The sequence below is a fragment of the Peromyscus maniculatus genome, chromosome 11 (genome assembly GCF_049852395.1).
Source record: "Peromyscus maniculatus bairdii isolate BWxNUB_F1_BW_parent chromosome 11, HU_Pman_BW_mat_3.1, whole genome shotgun sequence".
In the NCBI taxonomy this organism is placed as follows: domain Eukaryota; kingdom Metazoa; phylum Chordata; class Mammalia; order Rodentia; family Cricetidae; genus Peromyscus; species Peromyscus maniculatus.
In genome coordinates, this window is record NC_134862.1 from 76168389 (window position 1) to 76196380 (window position 27992).

The 27992-nt window shown below is 47.0% G+C and overlaps 1 protein-coding gene, 1 long non-coding RNA gene and 1 pseudogene across 2 annotated transcripts in view; 2 read left to right on the forward strand and 1 right to left on the reverse strand.

Annotated features, from left to right (window-relative positions):
• Uck2 (uridine-cytidine kinase 2) overlaps positions 1–27992 on the reverse strand; it is a 65209-nt gene that overhangs the window by 17727 nt on the left and 19490 nt on the right. The gene's annotated exons all lie outside the window — the stretch shown is intronic.
• On the forward strand, positions 4783–13768 carry LOC143266840 (uncharacterized). Its single transcript, XR_013043385.1, has 3 exons — positions 4783–5037; positions 9593–9651; positions 11876–13768. It is a non-coding gene; the product is annotated as an uncharacterized LOC143266840 (long non-coding RNA).
• Positions 7958–9198, forward strand: LOC121821197 (DNA-directed RNA polymerases I and III subunit RPAC2 pseudogene; annotated as a pseudogene).

Sequence of the window (27992 nt, forward strand, 5' to 3'; positions counted from 1 at the left end):
TGGAGTGTGCTGGGACGAAGGAAGTGCAGATGTCTAGCTCCCTGAAAGGAGCTAAGGGAAGCAGCCAGCAGCTCAGGTACTCTCGGCCAATTAAAAGGGAGGACCAGCCCCTAAGAGGAGGTCCAAGCCTCCCAAAGTCCTCAGCAGACTTCTACTCAGGGTACTCCTCTCTGACAGCCAGGGAATGGAAACGGAGTGCCAATTATTCATCCACCTTGTTGCCCATTGTGTAGAGACACACGAGACACCAGAAAGTGGAATTAATACTCTGCTGACGGGCCAAAGAAATAAAAAATGACGACATAAGCATGGGGCACTCGCCCCTACACAACTCCATCGGCGCAAGGAAGAGCCACAGCAAAGGCTGGATGGTTCAGTGGTTCAAGTGCTTGCTGCTCTTCCAGGGGACCCAAGTTTGATCCCTAGCACCCAGGTGCGGTGGCTCACAGTCACCTGTAACTCCAACTCCTGGGAAGCCAACAGCCTCTTCGGGCTTTCACACAAATGCAGATACACACATGTACATATAATAAAAAGATAATCTTAATACATAAGTCACTCCAAAAGCAGACGGTCAGGATGGCTCAGTGGGGAAAGGTGCTGGTCACCGAGCCTGATAATCTGTGGTAGAAGAAAGGACTGGACTTCCATAAGCTGTCCTCTTGGTCTCCACATACATATACACACGTGTACTAAAGAAAGATGTTAATGAACAAAACAAAAAGCTCCCAGAAGTGCCGGGCCGTGGTGGTGCATGCCTTTAATCCTGGCACTTCCTGAATTTGAGGCCAGTCCAGTCTACAAAGGGAGTTTCAGGACAGCAAGAAGAAAAAACAAGAAGAAAAGAAGAGAGGAAGAGGAAGAAAAGAAAGAAGAAGAGGAAGAAGAAAGCTACAAAAGCAATACCTCAACATTCCTTGTGGGGCCAATTAACTAATTACAACGGATGAAGAAATAGCATGTGTAGAGAGTTACTGGGCTCAGTTTTGTTCTTGAGCCTATTTTATAAACTTTGCCATCTAATTTTAACAATAAAACAGACATACCAAAACATAAGTTATAATTCTTATAAAGTTGCTTGATTTCTATGATCACGAGAACAGCGGCCACTCCTGTTGCCCTAAATGGTACACAGACTGTTCTGCATCCCTGTGTGGCGTGTGCATCACACAACCCAGTAGTAAGAATCCTTCAAGGAGGAACAATAGTTTGATGCAATTATTCAAGATCTCCATCCTATGGCAGGGTCACCGGAACAATTACCCTCTTCCCACTTCCCACACCCTCAAGTGGGACAAGAGGGGACTCAAGATGGGTGGCTCAGCATCTTAAGCCAGGCAGTGGTCTCAGGCCAGCCTGGTCCACAGAGGGAGTCCCAGGACAGCCAGGGCTACACAGAGAACCCCTGTTGGAAGAAGAGGGAATAGTTGCTGCTCTTGCAGAGGACCTGGGTTCAATCCCCAGCACCCACATGGTGGCTCAAACAATCATCTGTAACTCTAGTTCCAGGATGACACCTTCTGACCTCCCTGGACATCAGACATACATGTCGGTAAAAACATTCATACACCAGAGTAAAATAAATAAACCTTAAAAATCTGAAATTTTCACTTTTAAGTAGGACAGGTCTATTGCAACTGTGAGTTACTGTCTAAATACAACCAAATACATGGCCTGTTCAGTCTCAGGGCTGACCTTAAGCTTGTTATGTTCAAACGAACAATCCTCTTCATCCAACTCCAGAACTAAAGTGGGTTTGGTATCAGCTCCAATATTCCCCACAAATTTCGTCCCAACTCCAGCAGACGTTGGCAGGGACGGAAGACACAGAGGACTGAACAGACACACGACAGTGTCCAGCCCCTCTGCATCCTAACTCTGTGTCTGTAATAAATGTCATAGAATTTCACAGAACTAAAGGCAAGGAAGTGATACATGTCTGTGAAAAGGAAGAGAAAGTACATATTCAGAAGTTCTAGAAACGTTATGTTCAGAAGAATCCAGTTGTTGGGAGGCAGAGTGTACCAGATATGCTCAGCAATGGACCCCTTCCTTTCTCAGAGACCCTCTCACTGCCCTGCGGGAAGCCCCAAAGTGTCGGCTCGTCACCAGGACCCTCCAGCTGGCAGTTCCTAAAAGGGCAGCTGCCGGGCCTGCTGCACAGTTTCTGGCCCAAAGAAAGGCTTTTTCTCTAAACCCATGCTCACAGAGGAGACGGCTCACACAGCCCAGACACCATCTGGCTAATCTATTTCTAGCAGTGTGTCTTCTGGGAGCTAATCCGTAAGATGCTCCTGGCCAGTCCCAATACTGCTGAGGAAGCAGAGCGCTGAGGACTCTGCTGCCTCTTTGCCATTCGCTCTCCAACCCCCAGGATATACAGGCTCTGGTCAGGGCCAGGGCTGGAGAGCTCTGGTGGCCTCACCCTGGGGGCGGGGGTGGGGGTGGGGGGGGGGGAGAGAAGGCTGGGGATATCCGTTGAGGGATGGAGTGGCAGTTCTCACCAGCAGCCTCACAGAGACATCCTGGCTACGGGCCACTCTGCCCAGCATGCTACAAGCGCATCAAGTTGCCTGTCATGTTCTGGGGAGGCTGCTTCAGAATCAGAGGGAGGGAAGCCTTGCAAGCAGTCAGCCAGGCTTAAAGGAGCCAATGGGCAGGCAGGCAGACTCATCACTTCCTTCCCCTCAGTTAACACTGGCTCTGAACTCAACTGACCTCACCAGCTGGTGGTGGGCACAGGCCAGGCACCAACAGCCACCTGGCCCCTTTGCTCGGGTACTGTAAGTCACACCAATTACTCTTCAGTCTTCCCCTGTCACTATATCATTACAAGGTTCTATGGTGTCCATCTCCAGAAGAAAACACCGCGGCCCCCAGACATTACGTCACTCTTCTGGGGCCAGGGGTGATCCCCACACAACCCAGAGACTCTAATTTACAGGCGTGAGAACATCTAAACACCCATAATTTGCCCTGGCCACAACTGAGAACGGGGTTCAAATCTGGAGCAAACCAACCTTGTGGCACCAGTAGAGAGGTGTCGCTCAAATGCTTCCCTGGAGTAGCTGAGAGCCAAATAGTCTTGGAGTGGGGTGGTCCAAAACCAAGCATTGCCAAGCAGGCAAACTGCAAAGCACACCAACTGTGCACACAATGCACACACACAATCTCAAAGAGAAACTCACTAAGCCACTCCTAAAGTGTGAGGGTCTCCACTACCTCAGAGGCCACAGATCATCCCAACAGCCCACAAATTCCTGGTTTGTGACCTGGCTGTTAAATCTCCAGGGGCTGGCAGGGCTTTGGACAACAGAAGTCTTCCTTCTCTTAAAGCTGGCATCTTTAAAGAATACACCGCTCCTTTTTAGTGTGAGCCTTGGTTTAGACCATTCTCCTCCGACCTTCTAACCTAACAGATACAAAACACTTAAACCCTTGAGATGGCTGGTTGTATGTTCTGAATCTCAAGGCCTGAGCATGACCTGGGCACTGACATCCCCGGCTCTTCCTTGCAGTCTGTCATTATGCTAAATTCTGGTTACTTAAATATGCAGAAGTCTTAATCCAAAGGTTCCTGGAATCTGCTTAAATAATTAAGTACCCTCCTCTTTTTGTTCCTCCTTCCTGTTAAAGAGGGAAGACTTGACAGCTGGAGCGTAAGCAGCCACCCTGCAGCAACTAAAGATGGACAGACAGTAGCTGAATAAAACAAGCCTGAGAGTGAAATAATCACAAATCAGATACAGGCGTCATGGTGCGTGCTATGCTCAGAATATGTCCTCCACAGTCATGCTGAAACATACTTGTGAACAGGACAATGCCAGAAGGTGGGGGCTTTGGGAAACATTTTACTTTGATTTTCCATTGCTGTGATAAAATACCCTCAGATAGGTAGGTGGATGATAGGGATAATATCACACCACGAACACTCCCACAGAACATACTGAGCACCAGGAACCACGCTGAGGATTTCACATGCAGTCACTCCTTGATACCCCAATGGGATCAGTTCCAGCAACTCCCCTAGAGGCCCAACCCCTGTAGATGCTCAATCTCCTGCAGAAAGCCTCCTGTGGACTCTAAAGTCATCTCTAGATCACTTATAATACTTAGTGCAAAGTTACACGAGCAGCTGCCAGGCTGAGGTCTGAACGTGATTTACAACCCTCTCCTCTCCCTCTCCCCGTCCAAGTTTGGGTGAAATATAGACGCAGAATGTGCTGGCTAGTTTTATGTCAGCTTGACACAAGCTAAAGTCATCCGAGAAGCGAGAACTTCAATTAAGAAAATGTCTCCATAAAAATCAGACTCTAGGCAAGCCTGTATGTCGTTTTCCTAATTAGCGATTGATGGGGAGGGCCCAGCCCATTGTGGGTGGTGATACCCCTGGACTGTGCTCCTGGTTCCATAAGAAAGCAGGCTGAGCAAGCCATGAGGAGCAAGTCCGTAAGCAGCATCCCTCCATGGCCTCTGCATCAGCTCTTGCCTCCAGGTCCCTGCCCTGCCTGAGTTCCTGTCCTGACTTCCTTTGATGATGAACAGCGATACGGAAGTGTAAGCCAAATAATAAGTTGCTTTGGGTCACAAAAGCATGGCATTTCATCAAAGCAATAGAAACCCAAAGACACAGAACCTGTGGCTAGAGCCACCTGAACCCTCCAACCACCCTGTGATGTGGTTGTTATCATCCCCTCTTACCTAATAGGAAACGAAGTCACAGAGAGAAGATTAAGTGACTCAGCCCGTGACCTGGCATGGAAAAGCAGCTGGGCCCGTCTGCAAGCTCAGACAAGCTGCAGTGAGGACGGGTATGCATAATCACTGTGCACACTTCAGAGCGGATGGAAAGCCCTCTCTTCCCAGGAGCCCCAGGAGCCTACAAAGATGGTGTAATGCCAATATGTTTAAAGCAAACATCGAAGGAAAGCATCGTCCGTCGTAAGGCTCTGTAGCCCTCCCTGCAGGTTCCCAGGTGCTTACTGGGCCTCTTGGGAGGTTAATTCTTCCGATAAATACTTCACTATGAAGGGAAAGGTAAGCCACTTCTGTCTACAATTAGTTCTTTTGGTTAAAGGGGTGTCTGAGTACATGTTCAAGGAGGCACAAATTGCCGCTCTAGAAAGCAGGGGAGCCCCTGTTGTGTTCTAGAGGGAAATGAGTGGTGCGGCAAAGCTCACCACACGCAGGCTGCTTCACCCGTGCTGGCATCAAGCTGTGAACTGACGGACCCCATTCAGGAGGAGGACCGGACTAAGAATGGCAGCGTCCCACTCCCTTACCAAGCACAAGCTAAGCGCCATGAGTCAGTGTGTAAGAGGAAAGGAAATACAAGCCGGTGCAAATACTAGGAATGTTGGAGAGAGAGAGAGAGAGAGAGAGAGAGAGAGAGAGAGAGAGAAGCCACAGAAGGGAGACGAAAGTCAGCCTGGTTAGCGATAAAAAGCTGTGGGTTCTACGTCATCGATGTAAGCAGAGAGGCAGGAATGGGAAGGCACTGCTCACATCTAACCCTGGGGTTATCCAGTCGGGTCATCCAGTCTGCGCAAAGGCAGAATCTCAGGCAGTGCTGTGCATGGGATTCAGGCAGCCATGTTACCCTCACAAACAACAGCCATTCTGTATAAAGACATGACATATTTTAGCCTCCTCTTCCTCACTCTAGACCTGAATATGGAAACTGTGGCCACACCCACAGATTTTCTTTTAACTTCCTAATCTGTTCTCCGTTCCGTGTCCCTTTTATTACTTAGCGGTTCCTTCATCCTCTTTGCCTCCCAAAATACCCAACAGGACCGCAAGAGGGCGCCAATCCAGCAGCTCCTGACCCTGAAAACAGGCCAGACCCACACAGTACAGAGGGCGGAGGAGACCTGAGAGGGTGGGAAGGAGTTTCCTGGGAACACCCAAGAGTGCCAGACAGACCTGCAGCTGTGTGCCCCACGGAACCCATCGGGGCAGAGACCCAGGCTCTGCTTCCAGCCTGCTGGCTCACAGCTGCACACTGAGAAAGGCCTAGGCTTTGGGCTGCACTAAAGGAGCAGGAACCCACAGCACATCTGAAGAGCAGAGACAAAGGTCCTCTGTGCAGTTCTTGTCTTCTTCAAACACATGATCTACCCATCTCCCACTTCACACCAGGTGTTCTGCTGAGTGAGATCTTGTTTCCCCCAACTACAGGAAACAGCTAGTGCACACACACATATGCATATGTATATGTATGTGTATACAGACACACACATACTCAAACACACACACATACTCAACCACACACACACACACACACACACACACACACACACACACCTACTCACACACACCTAAAAGTGCATGCCTTAGTAAAATCAATTAGGCGTTTCTGTGCCCCTCACCAACGCCTTTGATGAAATAATGCCACATATATAACTAGAGAGGCAAAATTTAGAAACAACAGCGTTTCTAATCTATCCTGGAAAACCTACTTCCCTCAAGATCTATTCCCTGTGTCTGTTAGCAATGGTTCCTGCAGCATTCCCTCAGCAAAACTCCCTGATTGAGAAGCTTAAAGAAAGCTCTCCCTGTGCAAGGCGTCCCATCATAGGTAGTGGGCACCAAAAAGCCTGCTCACTAGTCAGGGATAGAACCTGATCCTACTGCCAGGGGCCCCTTAGACAGACCAACCTACACATCTGTCTCGCTTTTGCAGAGGGCCTAGTTCAGTCCCATGCACGCTCCACAGCTGTTGGTCTAAAGTTCATGAGTTCCACCAGCTTGGTTTGGTTGTCTCTGTAGGTTTACAGGGGGAGGGGCTTGGACTGGCCGATATGTAAAAATAAATTAAAAATCTCTTAATTAAAAAAAAGAAGAAAGAAAAGAGCCGGGAGGTGGTGGCACACACCTTTAATCCTAGCTAGCACTCGGGAGACAGAGGCAGGTGGATCTCTGAGTTCGGGGCCAGCCTGGGCTACAGAGTGAGTTCCAGGACAGGCACCAAAACTACACAGAGAAACCCTGTCTCGAAAAACAAAAGAGAGAGAGAAAGGAAAGAAAGGAAGGGAGGGAGGGAGGGAGGGAGGGAGGGAGGGAGGGAGGGAGGGAGGGAGGGAGGGAGGGAGGAAAGAAAGAAAGAAAGAAAGAAAGAAAGAAAGAAAGAAAGAAAGAAAGAAAGAAAGAAAGAAAGAAAGAAAGAAAGAAAGAAAGAAAAGAAGCTCTCCCTCCTGCATCATTTAAGCAAAGCCCTCCTGGCAGACACTGCATGCAGCTCAGTAACACCTAACAGCAGCTGTCTTCTTTCCCGTAAGAAATTACCCTTTACCAGCGGTACTGAGAAAACCCAGCCAGTGCTCCCCGAACACAGGTGAAACCCTGCTTTCAGTATACCACAAACAACACAAGTCCAGAAGAGCCAAACTAGACAGTACTTGGAAAACACAGGAGGCAAAGACATTGTAACACAGGATTTGGGAGGTGATACCCAAAGCACAGAGAACCAAAACCAGGAAGGCTGGATGGACTCCATGAAAGCTGGAAAATGTCTGTGCATCAAAGAGTACTGTAAGGAATCCTGTGGGGTGGGAGAAAGTGTGTGCATTCACGTATTGGTTGAGGAATGGTGTCCTAAATATGTAAAGCATTTCTACTATAACAACCAAAACCCTGATTATAAAATGAGAAAAGTCACGACCCAAAGATATACAAATGGACAAAAAACACAAAGGTGCTCAATACTGATGCCCACTGTGAAAGCAAATCACAACCACAAGGAAATATTTCACACACAGTAGGACGGCAATGACTTTCGGGGGGGGGGGGGGGGAGTGTTAGAAACATGGAGAAACTGGAAGTTTGCGTAGGCCTAAAAGTATTATTCATAAAATCACCACATGATGTAGTAATTCCACATATGGACATGTGCCTCAAAAAAGCTGAAGGTTGAAATGCATATGCATACACTCAGTTTCACAGCAGTACTGCTCACATGGTCAAGACGTAATGCAAAAACCAAGCCATCTGACCACTGACAGATAAATGGGTAAACAAAATGGGGTTATACATACAATGGAATTCAGCCTTCAATGATAACTTGTGCTAAGCAAAATAAGGCAATCAAAAAAGAGACAGATACTAATTGGTCCTCACATTTCCATCTCTTCTCTCTATTTGAGATAAAGGTTTCTTTGTGTAGCCCTGGCTGTCCTGGAACTAGCTCTGGCCAGCCTCGAACTCACAGAGATCGGCATGACTCTGCCTCCCAAGTGCTGAGATTAAAGGTGTGCGCCACCACACCCAGCCAACACTTCCGTCCTTTTCACCATCATCACCCAAGGCTCCTGGAAGCCTCCCAAGGTGGAAGAGGACCAGGAACTGGGGAGAAAAATACCAGGACTGACAAAATCAATGGCTGAAGGCAAGAGGAAGACAGCCCTGAAAACCAGCCAGGCAGCTGCAGCAGACAGAAATTGTGTAACGTTTGTAGTGCACAAGGACCATATTCTAGGAAATTCTCTGTGGTACCTAATCATGAAGAAACAGGAGTGGAATTTTGTGGTTACACTAAGACTCATCCTTCAGAGATCAAATTTAATTTGCTCATTCAAATGCAAAGTATTCTTCAACCGGTGAGCTGTTTCAGAAAGGCCTGGTAGAGGTCATGAATGTCTGCCAGCCATGTGCTTGACAAGTTTGAGGCTGCCACAAAGGGCTAGAAAGATCAAAGGGCACGCAGAAAGGAGCCCACATTCTCATCCCTTATTCGGAATAAAAGCAGGACCACCCTCATGATGATGCAGAACCCAGAATCTGAGTTAGTGATTACAACATGTTTTGTCCTATAGGAAAAGATCCAGACCCATTACAGCTGTGGACTGACCACGGCCACTGGAATCCTGCAACAGTATATGCCCAATAAATCTCCTCTTTTTGAGATTTGACTGAAGTAGCCAAATTCATAGAAACATGGTAGAATGATGATTGTCAAGACCTGGAGAGAGGGGAAACTGGGAGGTATTAGCAGGTCACTGACCTTAAGTTGGAGAAGACGCAAGTTCTAGAGACAGATGGCTGTGACGGCTGCAAACTCAATGCCACAGAATGCTCCACACATCTTAAAATGACAAATTTATGTATTTTACCACAACTTTTTTACACACACACACACACACACACACACACACACACACACACTTCTCTCTCTGCCTCTTACCGATCTAAATAAATCACCGACAGGAACCCTATCTGGGTTAGCCTTTGTATACCTGTGACAATGCCAGGGAGAGTCAAGGCCCTGAAACTACAGTTGGCTGGGGCAGCTCTCATCCTATACCCTTTTCCTGATCTTAAAACTGATTTATTCATTAGCAAATGTTTCATTTTTAACAATGAACCAATTAACCAATCCGTGTATGACCAATCCCCATCTTGAAGCGGGACTCTTAAGGTGCTGGTTTCTCGGTACGAGCTAAAAGCCCAGCATAGGAAACTCAACGTACCAGTGAGTTCCCTTTTCCAGGAAGACATGAAAGACGGCTCCTCAGAGTACCTTGCTCTCTCTGCCTTCTTCCCTCCCCTCCCCACTTCATTCAGGCTTACAGTTGTTCTTCTCTTTCGTTCTCAGCTCCCTGCCGGACACATATAAAAGACCTGTCCACACAGCACAGCTTGGAAAGGAGTCAGGTAAGAAACTGGTATAATAAGGCAACTCTATCCTTTCACATGGTGTGGGGCGGGGGTGGGGAGATAGACGAGATTGCGTAACAATGAAACCAGATGTGTGCCCATCCTCCTGGGCAAAGGGCGGGAACATAGGATGGTGCTGGAATGACTGTTCTCCCGGTCTCTTGCCCTTGTGCTCACCATGCCTGTCCCCAGCACAGCGACCCCAGCAACAGGGCACCTGGGAAACTTCCTCAGATGCCATCAGCAGCTAGCGCCAAAAGTCCGCCCAGCAGCTAGGCTAGAGTATACACTGTTCATCTTTTTTGGCCAATAAATTCCATTTCTACATGTTTGTTCTAAGGAAACAGAAACAAAAGAAAATGTGCAGGGCTGGAGAGGTGGCTCCGTGGTTAAAATCACTTGCTGTTCTCGCAGAGGATTGGGTTTGGTTCCCAGCACCCATACACGTGGTATCTCACAACCATCTTTAAATCCAGTTCCTGGGAATCTTGACACCCTCTTTGGGCTTTCACAGGCACGAGGCACACACATGGTACACATATATACACACACAAATACTCATATATATTTTTATAATATATATATATATATATATATATTTGCTTATGAAAATGCCCACCATTACATGACATCAGAGGCCATTAAATCTTGGTGCCTGGCAAAACCAACATAGAGAGCTACCAAAAGCATTTGCAAAGAATAGCTGCAGTGTGGAAAAATGTTGAGAATACATTATAAAACTATGCCACTGGCCTTCTCTATCATGAGTATTATATCAACATATTCAACTAAGAACTGTTTTTTTTTCTAATTGGATCTAGTTGGGCATGGTGATAAACAACTGTCCCTGTACTTGGGAAACTGAGGCAAGAAGATCCCGAGTTCAATTTCAGCCTGAGCTAGAAAGAGACCCTGTGTGAATAATCCCCTAGACAGGATCCACACTAAACATGCACAGACTTATTCTCATCCTTACTTTCTGAACAATGAAGTATGACTACTATTAACACTGTTAGATATATAGGTAATCTAGAAGGGATTTAAACTACACACCCTGTACATACCCTGAAGTATCTGGGCAACCTCAGAATTCTACATCTAAGGGAAAAGCTCCTAAAATCAGTCACCCATGGATCTTGAAGGATGACCACATATGAAAAACCTCAATTTTGTCTAAAAGTAAAAATAAGTTTAAAAAGAAAAAAAAAAGAAGTTCCACAGACGTGTGTATTTATTATCTGCACACATGAACTCATGGGGGGCTGGAGGAGATGCTCATCGGTGAAGGGCTTGCTATGCAAGTATAGGAACCTAAAGCTGGTCGCCAGCACTCGTGTTAAAAAAAAAAAAAAAATGAGCATGGTGGCATGCACCTGTAACCTCAGAGCTGGACACAGCATCTGATTCCAACGATAGCTTACACTTCCCCCACAAAAGCCCTTGGATTGAAAAGAATGTTCCCTTCTTTATGCAATACCCTGCAGTCCCCCACTTACACACATTGCCCCCAGGAAGTGCATTCACTGTATGTAACAGCAAACACATTTTTCCCCCAAACAATGGGATAAGGAACCTGACTGGCCTAGTTTTTCTGGTCGATGTTCTGGGTAGAACCCAGGGCACTGCACACCCTAGACAAGCACTCCACAGTGGTCACATCCCAGGCTAGCATCTCTTCAAATGCCAATGTAACTAACCCACACAGCTGATAGAACACTGAGGGCCCGCCTACCACAGCAGAGAACACACTAATGAACCCTACCTAACTCATTCTGCTTGCAGACTCAACAACTTGTGTTCTTCAGCTTTTTGGTTTTTTTCTGTATAAACTCACAGAAAAGGAGCTAGTACGGCTTGCTTACCAACACACAACAAACACAGCCTGTCACCCTCTACAGCCAGCCTCCCTCCTCCCAACCCCTCCCCTGCTCTGTTCTATGTGCTCTGAGGGATATTCCTCAAGTCCTGAAATAATAATGATCTGGTTTCCCAGCCCTAAGGAGGCCAGAGCTCTACAAGGACATCATAATAGCTATTCAGCAACTTCCCTTGCACCGGCAGGTCCACATTTCCTATGCTCCCCTCCAGGATGGGGCAGCTTGAGAGCCAGGCAGTAAAAATGACCTCTATCAAACCAAATGCCTGATGACTTTCCTGTACAAGAAAATTGCATCCTTTGTTCTCTGTTTCCAGACACGAATCTAATAGGGTTCTTTTCCAGATTTTAAAGGCTGCAAAAAAGAAGTCACGCAACGCTCATCAGTGTCTCTTTGTCCATGACAAGGAACAGTGAGGGTCTAACTGTCCTCCTATCAAGGTCACTCAGCAATAACAGAGACTCGCTAACCGAAACTAGAACCACTAGTTGCTCAAGAGTCAGAGTCCCTGCCATCTGATGGGCTCAGGAACATCCACGAACCTGTGCAGTTAAGGAAGTCATGGACACTGGCCTTGGGTAGCTGCTACATTCTATTCTCTAACTGTCCTTAAGAAAACAGGGTGCTGGGAAAACTTTCCAGCATTTCTTTGAAAGACCAAGTCTTCCTGAGTGTTGGCCCTCAAGGAGGACTACCTGGGGCCTGGGGTGAAGTTGTACTTGGACAAGTATGAAGACCTGAATTGAATCTCCAGATCCCTCCTAAAAAAGCCAAGCATGATGGCTTGTAATCCCAGTACTGGGGAGGCAGAAGCAAGGAAAATCCCTGGGGTTCAGGGGCCTGCTAGCATGGCCTGATCAGCAAGGCCCGGGCCAACTAAAGATCTTGTCTCAAAAATCAAGGTGGACAGTGCCTTAGGACGCCCAAGTTTGCCCTTTGGCCTTTACGTGGTCACATGTGCATGCCCATGCACGGGCCCACACACATACATTATCTGAAAGCCCTACTGACCTCCAGGTTCAAGGTGGGTGTTTTCCAGCAACAGGCCTCCAGTGATCCCTGCCCCTGACTGTGATCACTAACGCTAACCCCAATGGGTGTTCTCTGCATATGACAGTGTCCTGCCCCAGTCGCCTAGGAAAGGGCAAGACTGCCTTGCCATGCTGCATGAAGACATCATCCGGGCCAGAAGCAGGATTAGCACCCAGTGTTTTATCACCTGAGACTAAATAATCAAAAGGAAGAGAAAGCAGAGATGGAGGGACTGTGCAGCGGGGTACAGTGGCAGTCACGTGAAATCTCAGCACTTGGGAGGCCTGGTTGGACTACAAAGGCCGGCGAGGCTAACATGGCAAGACCCCATCTCAGAAGAAGAGCCGAGTGAGAAAAGACATGTGAACAGAGACTGACTGATGCAAGCAACACCAGGTGGCCTGCATTTTTCAGGCAAGCATTTGGCAAGGGTTTCCACGTGTGGGACATGCTTTTCAATAAGCTATTTATTCAAGTGGGAATCGTTAAAGAATGAAAGGTTGAAGGCCTCCCTCCACCAGAGCCCCTTTGATCTCAAGGAGTGTCCAATAATTACCTGGCTGGAGTGATGAAGAGAGATGGAAGCGGGCCAGTACAGGGAGAAAACAGCATCGAAAACACCAGACCTGACTTCCACAAACCCATGTCTGGCTCTACTGTGTCTTCTGAGTGTGGACAAGGTGGCTCACCTCGGCCCATCAACTCTCTTCATCTGTGAGATGACCAGGTCGGGGACATCTGTCTTGCACAGGCCTTTCTAAACCAGAGCCAACTGTTTTACTTGTCTGACAAGTTCCTGCTAAGAGTCTGCTGTTTGCCCCTCACCCAAATTCACCTGTTGAGACCTAAGCCTCAAGGCAATGGTAATAAAATGAAGGGCTTTGGGAAGTAATTAGGAAGTAATTCTCATGGACTCCACTGATGCCCTTAGACAAGAGGGTTAGGGGAGCCTTTCCTCGGGCCTTTCCACAAAAGCACTGTCTATGATGCAGTCAGCCCTCACCAGACACTGAATCTGCCAGTCCCACAACTGTGAGCAAGCTGTGTCTGTGTATAAATTACCCAATCTAAGGTAGCCTGCTATGAATAAACCAAGCAGAGAAGAGACAGTGGCTTTTTATTTTTTCTTCAACAGGAACAGTTTTAAGTCCCTACTTACCCCTGGTAAAATATTAAGCATTTTAAATAAAGTCTGAAACGTCCTATGCTCTCGTTATCAGCTGTCACGGGTCTAACAGTGCTAACAGAAACCAGGGGGCGAAGGAACGGTGAGCAGGTCTCCGCTAGCATTAAGAACTTAATGAATACATCCTGCACATCTATCAGGAGTACAGGAGGAGGGTTCATTACAGTATTGGCCCCCTTCCTTCACCAGGAGTGGAAATCAAGCAAGGGCTCCAAGAGAGAAAGGAGGCAATCCACGAGTGGTGTGTGACTTTAAGATAAGGCAGCGGTGGGGGAATATGTAGAAAAGAATAGTAACCATGAAAGTGACTGATCCAGCCTGAAACAGGGATACAGGCTGAGTATCTTCTGTTTGTTCTACAGCATCACGGGTCACACTCCTGGACAGAAAGCAAGCCTCCCACAGAGGAAGGAGATGGGGCCTGGAAAAATGGGTTCCTTCTCCAGACAGCCAGAAAATCCGGGATAGCCACTGATGCCACCTCTATTCCCAGAGTGCAGGCAGCCTCCTCCACAGGGAGGATGAGAGAATGACAGAATAGCTTGCCCTTGGAACACCTGTCCCCAAAAGTTGAAAGTAAACATAGAAAGGGTGGTCCTTTTAGGTGGATTTCACTACAGTCCTATCCCTGTTACAGATGATGCAACTCAGTTAAGTTCCTCAGTTTGTTCTTCAAAACACACGGCTATTAAATACATTGTAGCAACAAGGAGCAATCCCAGAGGAGGCATGCAGCCGGTGCCACGAGAGAGCGGGGTCTCTTCAACTTAGATCACCCTGAACTAGTTTACATGAGAAGTTTTTACACAAGCTCAGATACAAATCAAATGTTTGCTATTCAATACTGAGGTTTATTTTAAAACAAGCCTATTGATAAAATATAATTTTGCTATTCATTAAAGATAAAGGCATGCTAATGGAGTGGATAGGCTTGCTTGTTTTTGCATTAAGAATGCTTTACTTTCTACAGGAAAATAAACTTGTAACATCAGAATGTTATCCACCTAGATGCTGTTTACCTACTTGTAAACAGTGGTGAAGAGTGGTCAACAAGTAGTTTTAAATTCTTTTTGTAAAAACATAAATCTCAGCCATATATACGCCTTTAATCCCAGCACTCAGGAGGCAGAGACAGGTGGATCTCTGTGAGTTCAAAGCCAGCCTGGTTTTCATAGCAAGTTCCAGAGGAGCAAGGACCACATAGTGAGCCTGTCTGTGTTTGATGGATAAATACACACACACACACACACACACACATACACACACACATACACATACACACACACACACACACACACACACACACACACACACACACATACATACTGGAGCACCTGTAGCTCTTGCAGAGGACGACCTGCATCCAGTTCCCAGCACCCACATAGTGGCTCACCAACATCAGTAATTCTAGCTCCAAGAATTCAAAGCCCTCTTTTGACCTTTGAGGGCACCAGGTGCACATGTGATACACAGACATACATGTAGGCAAAACACTCACACATATAAAATAAATAAATCTTAATTTTTTAAAATAAATCTTGGCTCAAGATTTGATAATGGAGGACACAGATCATCTTCAACGTTTTCCAGAATTAATCTGTATTTTTGCTCTATGATGGACACTGTTGAAAACACCCCCATCCCATAATTACAAAATAACAGACAACTGTTTAATAACATCTCTGAAATTTGTGAACTCCCTCCGAATTCTAAGCAAAAGTCATGAGATGATTAAGAAACTCAAGTCAGCAAGCCAAATAGCAACTTTTAAAATTAAGCACTTCAACACAACACAATCCAAGATATACTAATCTAACACTTACATGCTGAGGTCTGACAGCAGGAAAATAGGAAGTCTTTGTTGCTCATACACTGTTTCTAAAAGAGCAGAGAACTCTGTATGTCAGTAAAAACATTGCAGTTCATAAGGCACGCCAATGTTTGAGACAACGGTACACAGTGTAAAGTGCTTATACTGTGTGCACAGAACCAAGGCTACTTTAAAGTACCTGCTGGAAGCACCCATGATTCATTAATTATTTCTGAATTAACTTCTGGTCACTGTGCTTTCAGAAACCTTTTCCTGTTGCCGTGTTTTCTGCAGCCCCTACATTTGAGTTACACAGCCCCACATCAGGTCACAATCCACAGTTCAAGAACTGTAGTCTAGGGCCTTCCAGATGGCTGAGTGGATAGAGGTGCCGACTGCCAAGCCTGATGACCTAAGTTCAATCCACAGGATCCACATGGTAGGAGAACTAACTCCCACAAGTTGTCTCCTGAGCACCAAGCACGTTTGGGCAACACATAACACACGCACACACACACATACTTAATTTTTTTTTTTATAAGAAGCTGTAATCTAAAGAATTTAACTTATGATTTATTCAGCCAATATTCTCACTGTTAACTCAACAGTCCCTGAAGGCCTTGGAATGATGAATGTATAAAATAGTCCAACCTCCTCAGGAATCACCACTGCTCTCCCAGCCTCCTAGTCTCCCTTGCCTCATCAGTCTGCAAGCATGGTCCCTGAGCAGGCCACTGCAACCACCGCCTTGGAAGGGCAAGCTCCTATGGCCCAGGGGCCCAAGGTGCTAAACCTGCTTCCTCCTCCACTTAGGCCTCGCCTGGGCTGAGATGAATACCAAGCACGAGTCATTTCAAGAGACCTACACAGCGTGGGATGTGAAGCAGGAGCTGTAAGCTCAGTAGATTGGGTGCCCACGTCCAGCGTTCCTGCTGCAAAGCCCGGACTTGGCCACTCTCTCCGGGGACAAGATCCCAGACCGAGCAGAACAGCTGGCTGTTTGCTTGTTCACCTGTCAGCAAACTTAGCTAATGTAAGCAAAGCTGCCCTGAGGGCAGATGGGGACTCACAGACACTCTGCTGGATGCTCAGGGCACTACTAACACACCCACCTTCGTGGAGGCAGAGAGCTTGGAGAAGAGCTGGGCAGACCACACACGTTCGTTTCCTTGTTTCCATTCTTTGTTAGCCAGGCAACCCTGCGGAAACTGTTCAGTTTCTCAGAGCTGCCATATGCTTCCATTTGCTTTCTCCAATGTAGCAGAAAACTAACCAGCCCCTCACACCTCAGGACGGAGCACACAGGCTTTCCACTATGTGCTGCATGTAGTAGCTAGAACACTCCATCTATGCTAATGGTTCTTCAAATCCCCACCTTACACACAAGTTTTTGGAGGGGTCTGAAAGCATCAGATTTTTCTCAGTTCTACTACCAATGCTCATTCCCAACCTTCTCAAGGAGCCAATTCTGGATACTTGGTCCAAAAACCTGATAATGGTGATGGCACATCATTCCAGCGCTGTGCTATTTTGTGAGCCCAGGTCTGACAAACTGACCCCAAACTGCTGCACCTGTCTCCAATTCCTGCAACATTCTGAGTGTGAGCACACACAGCCTTCTAAGACATCCAGCTAGCTCTGTCTCCGATGCCATGCCTGGCCCCACCCTCCTCATCCTGGCTAAATCCTGCTCAGCCAACACCTTCTTGCCCTCTGTCTCCTCCACCTCCTCACCCCAGCACATCTGCCGCCAGCATGGTGCTTCCCTGTTACTCTGCACTCGGTATCGTGTGGCTCACTCATATCGGCTGTCTGTTGCCTTCCTCATCTTGCCTTGCCAGGGAAATGAGTCGGGTATCCTTACACCTTAGGATGCCCGTCTCAATTACTTTCCTTGTCATCAGCTGCAGCATTAGCTGGGTGGGGTCTCACCCTGAGAGCACCACTCCCTTTATCCCCATTTCCCCTCATCTCTTTCAACACAAACGTAGGCTCCAACGTTACATTCCCTTATTTTCTCCTTACACTGTACTTTTTGTGTTTCACAGAGGATGTGCATAAGAGTGAACGACATGACGAAAGTCACTATTAGGCTGGAGCGTGTTCTCTCTCCTCCCTGCGCCCACCCCACCACCACCACCACCTCTGCTCTGCAGCTGTCTACTGCTCCAGCACCACGTCTGCCTACCTGCTGCCTGCCATGCTCTCCACCACGGACTCACCCTCTGAAACTAGAACCACCCCCGTTAAATGCCTTCTTCTGTGGTGTCTCTCCACAGCGGCAGAACTTGTTACTAGAGTATCACTGGGCCAGGCCTGACCACGATGTTCTGTGGAAGGATGTGGAAGGAAAGGACCTTGGAGGGCAGCAGTGCCGAGAGACATGTGGACCAAGGAGGCGCGGCTCAGAGTTTTCAGAGCAGAGTAACATCAGCAGCTGGGCTAGAGACTATTCTCGTGGTATGTTGGCAAAGAATGTGGCTGGGTTTTTTTTTTGCCGGCTTGCGCTGTCACTGGCAAGTTCGTCCACCCTGTTCCTGAGCCGTTTCTCCACTGGTGTTAGGACCTATTTCCTTTGGGATTTCATCATCGGCTGAAAACTGGCAGCTCTCCGGGACTCCTCTGGGACTCCAGGACCAGGCTGACAATACTGAGTATGTGTGTGTTGTGGTGGGATAGGGTCTCGTGTAGGCCACACCAGCCTCCACCTCTTTATGTAGCCAAAGCTGACCTTAAACCTCTGCACCACCACACACAGTTTTACATGGTGCTAGAGACCCCAACCATGGCTTCCTGCATGCTGGGTAAGCAAAACTGAGGCAGGAGGGCCTCGGTTTACGATCAGCCCATGCTGTGCAAAGCCTTGCCCACTAGATAAATATATAAATAGACCCTTAAAAATGTTAAAGCTCGGGGCTGGAGAGATGGCTCAGGGGTTAAGGGCACTGGCTGCTCTTCCAGAGGTCCTGAGTTCAAGTCCCAGCAACCACATGGTAGCTCACAACCATCTATAATGATGGTCTGGTGCCCTCTTCTGGCCTGCAGGCGTACATGCAGGTAGAACACCATATACATAACAAATAAATCTTATAAAAAAAATGTTAAAGCTCACTTCTTTGAAGTTCATCACAAGTTACTTAAAAGAACAAATCTAAAGACATCGGCAGAATCACCTAACTCCAAACTGAGCTACACCCCCAGCTCTTACTAAAAGGAGGATGAATATTACTATTTCCTCACGTAAGACTGGTTGACTCAGAATCAGCTGAGAAAGCAGGTGTAAGAAACAGAGTAACTGTGGGCCATGGATGCTCTGAGCCTGAATGTTCTCCAGAGACCCTTAAATCATCTCTGCAGGTGGTGAGGCCAACTCATGATACCGGAATCTCCGGGAGTCAACGCGCTACTGAAAACCGAAAAGAAACCCCGGGGCCTGTCAAGGGCCCCTAGTTAACACATACCCTTCATTTTCCGACCCTGGACACTTGTCCCAGTTAACATGCGCAGCTGCCAGAGGAATGACATCCGCTCTGGGAGTGTGTTCCAAGTTAATTATTGACTAAAGCTTGCCAGCTTCCACCAGTAAGCCAAAGCCAGAGAGCTGAGAAGGTTACCAGTGAACTCACTCCTGGCGAAGTGCTGGGCATATGCCATCTGTCATGATCATGTGTCATAGCCCCAAAATATTGAATGAACTCATCTGAAGTCTCCCTTCTTTACAAGATACTCCCCTGCCAATTACAGCGCAAATATATACAGGAAAGTCAACTAGGACTTTATGACTTAGAACTGGCTGGAAGTGGGCGCTCTGGGACAGAGCACCTAACACCTATAAGGTCCTGAGTCTTATCCCAGCGCCATGACAGACTAAGAGCCAATGGAGTGGAGTACTCAGCTATAGTCTGTTTGTTACTCAGGAGGCTGAGGCAGAAAGATCTCAAATAAGGCTATGTAGTTTATATGTTATATAACCTGCATGCGGTAATTTAAATAAGAATGGCCTCCAGAGGCTCATATATTTGAAGGTTTGGTCTGCAGTTGATGGAACTGTTGGGGGAAAATGAGGAGGTGCGGCCTTGTTGAAGAAGTATCACTTATGAGCATCAATCGCTCCCAGTAAGGGTTAGCTCGTACGTGCCTGACCCCCATATCTCCCTGTGGTTGTTGTCTCAAGACAGAAGCTCTCAGCTACTGCTCCAGCACCATGCCTGCCTGTTGCCACGCTTCCCACCGTTATGGTCATGGACTCTACTACCTGCTGACACTGTGAGGCCCCGACTTCTTCTATAAATTGCCTTGCTCATGGCGCTTTACCACAGCAGTAGAAAAGTAACTAGAAAAATATCATGTTCCAATAAATAATTATTTAACATGTAAAAGTCACTACATTGAAAGCCCATTACATGTTGCTTAGAAAAAGCTGAGCATGGTGGTACACCTTTAATCCCAGCACTCAGAAGCAGAGGCAGGTAGATCTCTGAATTCAAGATCAGCCGGGTCTACACTCTAAGTTCAAGGCCAAGCAGGTCTACCTGCTACCAGTGATACCCTGTCAAAAAAAAAAAAAGAAAGAAAGAAAGAAAGAAAGAAAGAAAGAAAGAAAGAAAGAAAGAAAGAAAGAAAGAAAGAAAGAAAGAAAGAAAGAAAGAAAGAAAGAAAAAAGAAAGAAAGGGAGGGAAGGAGGGAGGGAGGAAGGGAGGGAGGGAGGGAGGGAGGGAGGGAGGGAGGGAAGGAAGAGAGGGAGGGAGGAGAAAAAAGCTAGGCATGGTGGTACACCTTTAATCCCAGCACTTACTCAGAAGGCAGAGGCAGGCAGATCTCTGCATTCAAGGCCAGCCCAACCTACAGAGCAAGTTCTAGGACAGCCAAAGTTACACAGAAAAATTCTGTCTCAAAAACCAAAACCAAACAAACAAATTAACTATTTACACCGCATTCCTATTATATTTAAATGTTATATGTAGTCAAGAGATGATTTTTGAAGTATATGGTGAGGCCTGCAAGATGGCTTAGTAGATCAAGGACTTGCCACACTAAGCCTGATGACCTGAGTTCAGTTTCCAGGATCTACAAGGTAGAAGCAGAGAACTGGCAAGTTATCCTCTGACCTCCACACACAGACACACACAACCAACAAATAAATGTAATATTTTTAAAAGCTAAAAGTACATGGCAGAATATGCATAGGTTATTTACAAATATTATACTACTTTGTTTAAAGGACTATAGCATCACTGGAGTTAAGCTTATATATGTATTTTAGATTATATGATATGCTGTACTAACATATATATATACATATATATATATAAAATCACTTTATTATAGAGAATTTTTCATGGTTTTAAATTTTTTGGAATATTCACATTTTATTCTCATAACTCTAGAGTGCCATGGGCGGGATACTCTTCCATTTCAAAGATGATCAGAAACCAGAGATTTCAACTGGGGTTACAGCTTGGTGGTAGAGTACTGTCCAGCATGTTCAGGGTCCTATGTTTAATCCCCAGCAATCCCCACACCAGCCACCACGAGCGTGCGAACACACATGCGCACACGCACACACACCCCACAGGAGTTAATCATCTTGCACCAGGGCATGCAGGAACTGAGCAGACTAGTTCCACTTCTCTGAACCTCTTCCCAGTGTCCCACTCTGGCAATGATAAGGAAAAGATGCTCCAACTGCACATACTCCATAGCCCTGCATTTGTTCAGACACCCACAGAAACCCTGGAATGTGCAACTCAGCTCACAGACGGTATGTGGGCTAGGCAGGACAGAAGGAGCTTGCAAGGGGAAAAAAAAGTGACTGAATATATATGTAAGATAGTTTTACTTCCTGCCACGCTGGAGTCTGTTACTGTTGAAATGTGTTTAGCTGTGGGTTCCACTCTGCAGCAAGATGTGAGGAAGCAGGATCTGCTGCTATATATAAATGTCTTATTTGGGGGACATCCTTCTTGTAAAATAACAAGCAATCCAGACAGGGACTAGAAATGAGGTTTTGTGAGCTGAATTCAGAAAACCTGACGCCTTGCAAATGCCCTCCACACTGAAGCCTGCTGCGAAGAACTTCTGAACGGAGCCAGATGGACCGTCTGATCACGGTCTGTCATCCCGGGGGGAAAACAATGTTTGTTTTCACCGATTTCCCTCTAGAGTATAAGACAGCTTAAAACAGGGAATGAGGGTTGGGGATGGTGGCCCACACCTTTAACCCCAGCACTGATCTCTGTAAATTTGAGGCCAGCCTGGTCTACACGAGGTCAGCCTGCTGTACACATCAAGCTCCATGCCAGACAGGGATACACAGTGAAACCCTGTCTTGAAAGAAACCAAAACAAAGAGTAGGCTGGCGGGGTGGTGCAGTGGAGGAACACCTGCCTAGCACAGCTGAGGATCTGGGCTGGAGACCCAACAAGGCAGGAAAAGGAATGATAACTAACAACAAAACCGGGGAGAAAGCAAACATGGGCTGTGAAGCATCCTGCACTGTAGTGATTCCCCTTACCTGCCTGAACTCAGATAAACAATGAGCTCTCTCAGTTTCCCTCTACACAAGCATACCTTGATAAAGTTTAGTTTGTAATAGTAAGAAATTAACCATAATTATTAATAGACTAATTATAATAGCAGCACTAATAAAAGCTATGTGAATATGCTCTCTGTGTTAGTCAGTGTTCTATTGCTGTGAAGAGACACCATGACCATGGCAACTTATAAAGGAAAGCATCTGATTGGGGCTGCTTACAGTTTGGCACGGTGGGCAGCATGGCAGCACACAGGCAGACGTGGTGCTGGAGAAGCAGCTGAGAGTTCTACATCCCGATCCACAGGCAGCAGGAAGAGAGAGACACTGGGCTTGGCTTGGGGTTTTTGAAAACCTCAAAGCCCGCCTCCCGTGACACACTTCCTCCAACAAGGCCACACCTCCAACAGTGCCACTCCCTGGTGGTCAAGCCTTCCACTCTATGAGCCTATGGGGGCCGTTCTCATTCTAGCCACCAGTCTCTGTTCACCCTCAAAGATCTTTTTAGATTTATTGTATGTGTATGAGTGTTTTGCCTGCACATATGTATGCACACCACAGCATGTCTGGTGCCCATGGAAGCCAGAAAAGGATGTCAGACTCCCCGAACTGCAGTTATTGATGTTTGTGAGCCACCATGTGAGTGCTGGGAGTTGAACTGTGTCCTCTGCAAGAAAGACAAATGCTCTTGGCCACTAAACCATCTCTCCAGCCCCTCAAAGATCTTTTTCAATTGTTACAAGATGTCCTCTGACCTCCACCATGTGCACCGTGGCATGCACTCAGCCAAACGCACCAAACATGTCAAATCAGTATTTAAAAATGAAACAAAAACAAAAATTTATGTGTCTTAGTGTTTTGACTGTGTCTGTTAAAACCTGAATGAGTATAGCACCCACGGAATGAAGAGGATGTTGATCTCCTAGAACAAGTTACAGATGCTTGTTAGCCATCCATCACCTGGATGCTGGAAATCAAACCCACGTCCTCTGGAAGAGCAGCCAGTGCTCTTGACCACTGAGCCATCTCCACAAACCCCTTAAAGGATTCCTAAGTGCTGGGGATCTGTAAGGAGTGTGAGAACAAGAATACAGAATCTAACAGAGTTGTTGGCGAAGCAGAAAAGACACTGAGGAAAGCTGAGTGAGGAGGGGAAATGCCTCCTCCAATTTCTAGTCAGAGCCAGGAGAGAGCTGGGATCATATGGTGTCTCCAGGCAATAGCCCCACTGTGATTCTCTGTGGGGTTCACATGGAGGCAGGACTGAAAGCCTAGTGTCCATATACACTAGTATCCATAATTCACAATAAAGGGCAACTTGGAAAAGAAACAGGAGCCAGGACATTAGCAGAGGGGCAACCTTGGAAATAACCTTTAAGAGGAAGATGATGCTGATGTTTGAGAGATGTGTGCCCGTTAGAGCTGGGGATCATTTAAAGGGCCACCTACTTCCTGGCCCACCTATATATCAATCCTCTCCCCCTCCTGCCCAGCCTCCCTCAGCCAGGGTGCAGAAGAACAGACAGGATGGCAGATGAGGCGCTGGCGCAGGGGGACAGGGAAGGTGGAGGATCTAGACAAAAACATCAGCAGCAACTTTACTACCCTGGCTTTGATCCTTGTCACTCTATAAAAGGCCCTTCCAGAATGTTCAAAGGAAAACCATAATGTACGCAACATCTAGGCTTGGGCTGTAAGGTCACTACTAAGAACCGCGCCCAGATTTTAAAAGACTAGAACACAAAAGGGTGAGTTGTCACATGTTCAAAGGCAAAGTAAGACAAAGAAACGAGGGTGGGCGTTGGGGAAAAAAGCCAGAGACAAAGCAGCAGCAGCAGCCAACTAAACACATGTGAGGCCTTTACAGAACATCCTACCGCTCGGCACCAGTGTGTGACCCGGGTGCACTGGTAAGGGGATTCTCAAAGCTGCTCAGGGCAGCTCTGAGGAAAGACACACAGCTGTCAGACACACTATTCCAAGCCCTTTGGAGTCACCACCAAGCCAACCGTCTTACCTGTTAATCCAGACACCTGAGGAAGAGGTGTGGTTAACCACACCCACTTTACCTGGAAGAGGACCAAGTTCCCGAGGCGAGGCCTCGCCAGGAGCTAGCCAGGAGCTACTCGGCAAAACTCGGCTGAGGCTGGATGAAAGACACCAGAAAGACCAGAGGCAAGAAGAGAGGCTACAGGGAGCCACAGCCTCTGCTGTTCACCCAAAGCCAGATCTTCCTGTCTAAAGGCAACTTTTTGGGCTCCAGGGGCAAAGTTGCCTGGCGCCAAGCTTGACGATCTGAACTGGATTCTTGAAACCCACATGGTTCAGAGAACTGACCTCAAAGGGTGAGGAAGTGTGTGCTCACACTGACACATGTACACACATAATAAATATAATAAAAAAAACTTTTAGGAAAAGCAACTTTTCCAGTTTTTCTGGTTTGCCTGTTCCCTCCAGCATTTAGGGGGAAAGACAGTGGGAAAAAAAAAAAGGTTCAGCAGATATTCGTTCCTTGCTCCTGACCCCTGATAGATCTGGTCATCTTGGGTCAAACTATTATTAGTGTCCGGCATGGCTTCCGCAGAGGAATCCAGCTCAGCTCTCTTCTCCCCAGTTCCACTACCCCTCTACCCTACCCTGCCCCACCCCATCTCACCCTTCAGGACTGAATTACAGAAACTCTGCTTTCCTTATGGGTCCCCTGCCCACTTCCCAGACCAGGAACCCACAATTCCACCACATGCTGTAACGATCGGGTTTTGGCCTCTGGTTCAGATTCCCAGACCAAGACTCTCTGCCACCTGACCTCTTCCATCTGGTTTGTTGGCAAAGAATTGCGCTCAGGAAAGCCACAAGCGCTGGTTGCTCCTAACCCTTGCTCGCCCTTCTGTCACTGTGTGGTAAGCTACCAAGTAAATCAATATTGGTTTTCTCACTAGGAGAAACTGCCCAGGAGCAAGCTTAAAAGCTCCCCCTCCCCCCTGGCATCTGCATTTGCTTTCCGCAGTCATCTCCACCTGCCTTCTCCCACATTAAGCTCAACCTGGACCACAGCCAACTGGGCAGTCAAGAGTGTGCTTTCCTGTGACCTCATCGCCTTTTCTGAAAGATGTGAAGGCCTGCTTCCCAACCACAGACGACCTCAGCGTAAGGATAAGGTTCGGAAGGGCAGCCAGTATCAAAAAGTGCAGCCTTGCTGATCGCCCCTTTTCTACCGCAAACACGTCTACAAACGTGAACCTCCATTTCATGGAGCATGCCATTTCATAACAGTCCAGATAAAGCAAGGAGACACAAAGAAGCGTAAGCACCTAAGAGGACAAGTCACTGAGAGCAGCCATAGCCCATGCCAGTCTGTCCTCTCACTCCTGTCTGTCCACAATACCCTATGATACGGGTTTGTTGTTGCTTAGTAAAAGTTTTATTTTTATTTTATGCATGAGTGTTTGCCTTCCTGTATGTACATACACCATGTGTGCAGTACCTATAGAAGCCAGGAGAGGGCACTATACCTCTGGAACTAGAGTCACATGTAGGGGCCATGTAGGTTATGGGAAAGGAATCTGAGTCCTTTGCAAGAGCAGTCAAGTGCAACTGAGTGGTCTCTCTAGCCCCATGGTTTGTTTTTCAATTCAGTTTAATGGTTAATATTCATGAAAATGTAAATATTAAGTGTCAAATTTAACCAAATCCCAACAAAATTACATCAAAAGGAGACATGGAAAATGGAAAGATGTCAATGAAGGATCAGCTAATCTGATTTTTTTTATAAGGAAGTCAATAAAAGTGCCTCATACAGATTGGGGGGATAGGGAGAAATGATGATATAGTTGTTTGTTTTGAAATGCTAGATAAATAAAAGGAGAGATAACCAGAAGGGGTGAAAGTAGTCCTCTGGGAAACAAGATGAGTCAGTATAGGAAGGACTTGATCCGGGGTTACGGGGCTTTCAAGAGGGGTAGCTGTCAGCATCATGACCGTCATCACCGGAACCACATCACCCATCGGTCACCAGCACCGTCATCGTGAGATGATGCCTAATGATGCTGCCGCTAGTGCAGCAGATAAGCGTTCATATTGCCCTCCCTGCATTATGCTATATAATCTTCACAGTCCTCACAACACAGGCAAGCTCTGACTTGGAACCCATTTTACAGAAGAGGAAAGTGACACACAGCAAGTACCTTTGACCAAGATCATTGCCATAGGACTTGGCAGACGAAGACAGTGTGTGTCTGTGTGTGTGTGTGTGTCTGTGTGTGTGTGTGTGTGTGTGTGTGTGTCTGTGTGTGTGTGTGTGTGTATCTAGAGACATGGTCTCACTGTGCAACTCTAGATGGTATGCATTTTCTATGTAGACAAAACTGACCTAGAATTCAGAGATCCAGCTGTCTTTGCCACCAGTGTTGGGATTAAAGGTGTGTGGCATCACAGTCAACAACATACATATACTTTGTGTGTTACTGGGCCCTTGAACCCAGGGCCTTGTGCAGGCTAGACAAAGCATTATACCACTGAGCTTCATACTCAGTCCCTTTCAGATTTTACCTTGTGTGGTGATTTGAGTAAGAATGACCCCCGTAGGCTCATAGATTTGAGAGCACAGCTATTACGGAGTGCCACTGGACAGGGATGAGGAGGTGTGGCCTCTTTGGTAGGTGTGGTCTTGTTGGAGGAAGTTTCACTAGGGGTGGACTTTGGAGTTTCAAGTGTTCGAGACAAGCCCAGTCTCTCCTCTCTCCCTCTTCCCCTCTCCCTTTCCCTCTCTATCTCTGTCTGTCTCTCTGTCTCTCTCTCTCTGTCTCTCTCTCTCTCTCTCTTCTCCTACTGCCTGTGGATCCAGATGTCCAACTCTCAGCCACCTCTCCAGCACCATGTCTGTCTGCCTGCCACCATGCTTACCAACATGATGATAACAGACTAAACCTCTGAACTGTAAGCCACCACAATTAAATGTTTTCCTTTATAAGAGTTGCCATGGTCATGATGTCTCTTCACAGCAACAGAACATCTCTAAGACACCTTGATTGGTTTTAGATTGGTCAAGCTGCCTGTCGGCCTCCTTATAACTTGGGATGGGTGGTACACACATTTTTTTTTTGTAATTACAAAAGTAATCCTTTTAAAAAAAATAGTATCAGTTACTTATTTATGTGGGGAGTATATATGGATGCCACAGGATGCACATAGAGATCAGCACAACTTTTGAGAGTCAATTTGCCTTCCACCACATGGGTCCCAGGAATCAAACTCAGGTTGTCGGGCCTCATGGCAAGAATCTTTGCCCAAGCACCTCACCACACCATTTTTATTTGTTAAATTATTAATGATGTGCATGCACGCACAGGCCACGGCAGCAATAGAAAATAAAAATAGCCAATGAAATGCCAGGCTGTCAGCTTTTCCTTTGACATCAGGCTCAAAGGGGGACAAGAGCGGACAGAGCATCACACTGACCAAGAACCCCTGCAATGTCAAGAGCTACTCACACTCACCTTACTTCTTGGACTACAAAAATACAGCAATGTGCATGCGCATTCAGGCGCGCGCGCGCGCGCACACACACACACACACACACACACACACACACACAATCCTATAACCCAATCGGCGTCCAAGGTCCTTGTCTCCAAGGAAACAATACCCTGTTAACCCAAATCAAAATACAGGTCCTGGCTGACTCCAGCACTGGGGAGGGGAGGTGCAATGCCTGTCCCGGGAAATGTGTGCTCAACAAAATTCCACAGGCAGCTTCAGGAGATAACTGGCCCTTCCTGAAGCTTACCCGTGGACACCCTCCCCCAATAATCTAGCTAATCTGCCCTACAGAGAAACGGTCTATTCCAGGAGAAGTCCAGGGCCAGCCCCTCCCGGGTGTCGTCGGCAGAGCTCTGGTTTAGA